Source organism: Sapajus apella, unplaced genomic scaffold (genome assembly GCF_009761245.1).
Source record: "Sapajus apella isolate SASKATOON/1434 unplaced genomic scaffold, GSC_monkey_1.0 scaffold101, whole genome shotgun sequence".
NCBI classification, from domain to species: Eukaryota; Metazoa; Chordata; class Mammalia; order Primates; family Cebidae; genus Sapajus; species Sapajus apella.
The window spans coordinates 1354179-1359965 of NW_022437041.1; the positions used below are offsets into that span (position 1 = coordinate 1354179).

At 46.7% G+C, this 5787-nt stretch overlaps 1 pseudogene; it reads left to right on the plus strand.

Annotated features, from left to right (window-relative positions):
- The window catches only part of LOC116536531, a 2808-nt pseudogene extending 2105 nt beyond the window's left edge, over positions 1-703 (plus strand).
- Positions 704-5787: the final 5084 nt, after the last annotated feature.

The window sequence follows — 5787 nt, forward strand, 5'->3', positions numbered from 1 at the left end:
AAAAGAAAAGAAAAGAAAAAAAGAAAAGAAAAGAAAAGAAAAGAAAGAAAAGTTAAATAAGCCAGGCACAGAGAGACAAACCTCACATGTTCTCACTTATTTGTAGGAGCCAAAACCCCTGACATCCTTGAGATTGAGTTCAAAAAAGGGGTCCCCATGAAGGTGACCAACGTCAAGGATGGCACCACCCACCAGACCTCCTTGGAGCTCTTCATATACCTGAACAAAGTCGCGGGCAAGCACGACATGGGACGTATTGACATTGTGGAGAACCGCTTCATTGGAATGAAATCCCAAGGTATCTACCAGACCGCAGCAGGCAGCATCCTTTACCATGTTCATTAGACATCCAGGCATTCACCATGGATCAGAAAGTGCCCGAAATCAAACAAGGCCTGGACTTGACATTGGCTGAGCTGGTGTACACCAGTTTCTGGCACGGCCGAGTGTGAATTTGTCCACCGCTGGATCACCAAGTCCCAGGAGCCGGTGGAAGGGAAAGTGCAGGTGTCATCTTAAGGGCCAAGTGTACCTCCTCCACTGGGAGTCCCCACTGCTGCCCTACAACGAGGAGCTGGTGAGCGTGAACGCGAACATGCAGGGCGACCAGGAGCCAATCGATGCCATCGATGCCACTGGTTTCATCAACATCAATTCCCTCAGACTGAAGGAATATCACCAGAGCAAGGTCACTGCCAAATAGACCCTGTACAGTGAGGAGCTGGGGTCTCCTCACTTTGCAGATCCCCCAAGTACAGGCACTTAATTGTGATCATCTGTAATCGTGACTTGTTCTCCCCGGCTGCTAGCAGAGTGGAGCTGCCAGGCTCCAGTTTGGTCCCTGGTCCCCCGAAGCCTGCAAAAGTGGTCAGAGAAGGGAAGGGTGGACGTAGCTGCAGTGAGGAGCTGGAAAATGACAATTTTAAAAAGATACATTTAATAAAGAAGAAGATTTACAGGAAGATAAGCATATGACAGATGCTCCTCATCATATGTCATCAGGGAAATACAAATTAAAACAATGAGATACACACTTATTAGAATGACCAAAACCTGGAACGCTGCAAACACCAAATGCTGGCAAGGATGTGGAGCAAGAGGATGCTCATTCACTGCGGGTGGAAATGCAACATGGTACAGCCACTTTAGAAGACAGTGTGCAGTTTCCAACAAAACTAAATACACTTTACCTTACAACCCAGCAGTCACACTCTTGGGTAGCTACCCAAATGAACTGAAAACTTACGTCCACACAAGAACATGGCTCACTGCAACCTTTGCCTCCCAGGTTCAAGGGGTTCTCCTGCCTCAGCCTCCCAAGTGGCTGGGATTACAGGCATGTGCCACCATGTCCCCGTATTTTTCATAAAGACAGGGTTTCACTATCTCAGCCAGGCTGGTGTCGAACTCCTGACCTCAGGTGATCCACCTGCTTTGACCTCCCACAGTGCTGGGATTTCAGGCATGAGCCACTGCGCCCTGCCAAGATGTCTTTTGGTAAGTGAATGGATAAATAAACTCTGGTACATCTAGACAATGAAACATTATTTAGCTCCAAACAGAAATGAGCTATCAAGCATGAAAAGACATGGAGGAGGCCGGGCGCAGTGGCTCACGCCTGTAATCCTAGCACTTTGGGATCCATCCACCGAGGTGGGTGGATCATCTGAGGTCAGGAGTTAAAGACCAGCCTGGCCATCATGGTGAAACCCCATCTTTAAAAAAAAAAAAAAAAAAAAAAAAAGACATGGAGGAAACTCAAATGCATATTACTAAATGAAAAAATACCAATCTGAAAAGACTACATATTGTATGATTCTGACTATATGACATTCTGGGAAAGGCAAAACTATGGAGACAATAAAAAGATTAGTGGTTGTCAGGAGTTGGAGGTTGGGGGAGAATGAACAGGCAGAGCACAGAGAATTTTTAGGGCAGTGAAAATAATCTGTATAATTCAATAATGTTCAGTAATTCAAGGCACGTCATGCATTTGTCCAATTTCACAGAATGTGCAACACCCAGGCCAGGCACAGTGGCTCACGCCTGTAATCCCAGCACTTTGGGAAGCCGAGGCAGGCAGATCATGAGGTAGGGAGTTTGAGACCAGCCTGGCCAACATAGTGAAACCCCATCTCTACTAAAAATACAAAAATTAGCAAGGCGTGGTTGTATGCGCCTGTAGTCTCAGCTACTCTGGAGGCTGAGGCAGAAGAATAGCTTGATCCAGGGAGGCAGAGGTTGTGGTGAGCTGAGATGGTGCCACTGCACTCCAGCCTGGACAACAGAGCAAGATTCCATCTCAAAAAAAGAATATACAATACCCTCATACACAACTGTGAGCTTTGGGTAACAATGGTGTGTCAGTGTAGGTCCGCCGATGGGAACTACTGTTGCACTACAGTAAGGAATGTCAATAATGGACGAAACCGTGCATGTGTAGGGGAAGGAGGCATGTGGAAAATCTCTGTACCTTTTTTGCAATTTTTCTGTGAACTTAAAAATGCTCTTAAAAGGCTGGGCATGGTGGCTCACATCTGTAATCCCAGCACTTTGGGAGGCCAAGGTGGGCAGATCACGAGGTCAGAAGTTCAAGAACAGCCTGGCCAACATGGTGAAACTCCATCTCTGCTAAAAATATAAAAATTAGATGGGCGTGGTGGTGGGCACCTGCAATCCCAACTACTCGGGAGGGTGAGGCAGGAGAATCGCTTGAGCCCAGGAGGCGGAGGTTGCAGTGAGCCGAGATCAAGCCATTGCTCTCCAGCCTGGGCAATAGAACAAGACTCTGTCTCAAAAAAAAAAAGTTCTTAATAAGAACAACAAAAAAAGTTCTTAAAAAGGAGGAGATGATAGGCCGGGCGCGGTGGCTCACGTCTGTAATCCTAGCGCTTTGGGAGGCCGAGGTGTGTGGATCACCTGAGGTCAGGAGTTCAAGACCAGCCTGGCCATCACGGTGAAACCCCATCTTAAAAAAAAAAAAAGTCGGGGGGAGAGGACAGGTGCAGTGGCTCACATCTATTAATCCCAACACTTTGGGAGGCTGAGGTGGGAGAATCACTTGAGCCCAGGAGGTCGAGGCTGCAGTGAGGGGTGATCATGTCACTGCACTCCAGCCTGGGTGAGAGAGTGAGACCCTGTCTCAAAAACCACAACAACAAGAAAATTCTATCACTTTTTTCTCAGAGTCATTCACCAAAACTAGCCACATGAATATTAAGCCCCTCCCATAAAATATGTACAGAAAGCAGAAGGTTTCAGTAGATGCATGGGGTGAAAACTCCCCCTAGCACAACTGAAATATGCCCTTGCTTTCAAGAAAAATATTAAAAGAAGTAAAAAGGCTGGGCGCAGTGGCTCAGGCCTGTAATCCCAGCACTTTGGGAGGCCAAGGTGGGCGGATCGCTTGAGGTCAGGGGTTCCAGACCAGCCAGGCCAACATGGCAAAACCCTGTCTTTATTAAACAAAATACAAAAATTGCATAGAAAGAGGCAAATCCCTTCAGTGTTAACTGTGGCAGGGTCTAGGTGGTGGTATTTTAGGTGATTCACTCTTACTTTTCATTTTTGCTTTCCTAGTTTGAATTATTTTTCAAAACAGTTGAGCAGTGTAACTCGTCATGGTGGCCCATGCCTGCAGTCCCAGCAACTCAGGAGGCAGAGACAGGGGAATCGCTTGAACCTGGGAGGCAGAGATTGCAGTGAGCCAAGATGGCTCTGCTGCACCCCAGCCTGGGCGACAGAGTGACACTCTGTCTCAAAAATAATAAATAAACAAAAAATAAGTAAAAGGCTACGATCAGAGAAAATTCAAACAGCACAAGTCATCAAATTCCTAAAGAAGTGATTTCTGGTCCTCTAGCTGCCTATCACTGTGTTTCTGTGGAGGTGCAGAGGCCTGGCTGCACCCAACACCTACCTGGGAACCAAACAATTCCCACCGATGAATTCCTCCTTTTAATGCCTAGAGTTGGTGCTGCTTTTCTGTTCCACATCTCTTTTTACTCCCCCTCCCTCCTGGAGGAGGAGTTGAGTCATCGGCAGATAGACCTTACGGGGAAGGTAACCAGCCCCACAGTGGGAGTTTAAAGTCCAGCCCATGCCCTCAGCCTTATCTCATTGTCAATTGTCTTATAAGAAAATAGTCCAGCCACTGCAATGTCTTTTCTTCCGCCAGGTCAGGCGTTGTTTCCTTACAGATCTTTTCTAACCAGTCTTACCCTTAAAATAGAAGCCGAAGAGCAAACCTCTGCCATTCTTGTTGTGAGATGGGGAAGATTTGGAGGTAATGAAATGCGGAGTTTCCACCAATACGTAGCCAGGCATGGTGGCTCATGCCTGTAATCCCAGCAATTTGGGAGGCTGAGGCGGGTGGATCACCTGAGGTCAGGAGCTCGAGACCACCCTAACCAACATGGTGAAACCCTGTCTCTACCAAACACAAAAAGTTAGCCAGCCGTGGTGGTGCACGCCTGTAATCCCAGCTACTTGGGAGGCTGAGGCAGGAGAATCACTTAGAACCCGGGAGATGTTGTAGTGATTGAGCTGCTGCACTCTAGCCTGGGCAACAGAGTGAGATCCCATCTCAAAAAAAAAAATGTCATCATTCTCCTCATATAGTTGAGCATAAATTCAGCCAGCATGATCTTGGGGAGCTGCTGACAGGCCTCCATAATATGTGCACAATATGCCCATCCAGAATATATAAATCTGGAGTGCATACCTGCAGAATTACCTGCCTAACACATCTTGTCTAAGAATTTATTTCCTCCCCAGCCCCACTCTCACAACTCCCACTCAGGTACATTTTTATCATGGGAGTCACCCCACCTATACCTTAGCGCCCTGTTCCCCCGTCATTGTTCATTCATCCACAGGTCGGCACTGGACTTAAGCTGGACCACAGTCCTTCTTCATGGTTCATAGCCGAGGAATGACGGGCAAGCTGGACTAATCTGTCTTCACTGGCTCCACATTTATTAATAGATATGAACTCACATGCTTCTGGCAAGCATGGCCTCTGTTAAGAGGAGAAAGCCACTCTGAAATGAGACTGAAGCCAGCATTCAGAGGGGAACATGAGAAGAATTCTGACAGCCTTCTACTGTCTGGCTCTCAGCTGCATCTCTGCTCTTCCTGTGTCTTGATTATTCAATTATTCCTAGAATTCTATTTAAAAAAAAAAAAAAAAAAAAAGATCAAAAGAAAATACTGGAATCAGCGGGGTGCGGTGACTCATGCCTATAATCCCAGCACTTTGGGAAGCTGAGGTGGGTGGATTACTTGAGGTCGGGAGTTTAAGGCCAGCCTGACCAACATGGAGAAACTCCGTCTCTATCAAAAATACAAAATTAATCAGGCCTGGTGGCATGCATCTGTAATCCCAGCTACTCAACAGGCCGAGGCAGGAGAATCGCTTGAGCTCGGGAGGCAGAGGCTACAGTGAGCGGAGATCACCACTGCACTCCAGCCTGGGCAACAAGAGTGAAACTCTGTCTCAAAAAAAGAAAAAGAAAGAAAAGAAAATGCTAGAACTCTTGCAATCAGTTGGGCTTCTGGCATGAGGTAGTTTCTGTTGGGTTTCTAACGTCTATAACAAAAAGTTCCTGAAAATTATAGAATGTGGTGCTTTTCAATGCTCAGATAGTGTACTAATGAAGACATCACCTGATTATTGGGAGAAGAAAGTCATATAATGAACAGAGGAATGCTTTGTCATCTATAACACACGATTCAGGCCGGGCGTGGTGGCTCATGCCTATAATCCAAGCACTTTGGAGGCCAAGT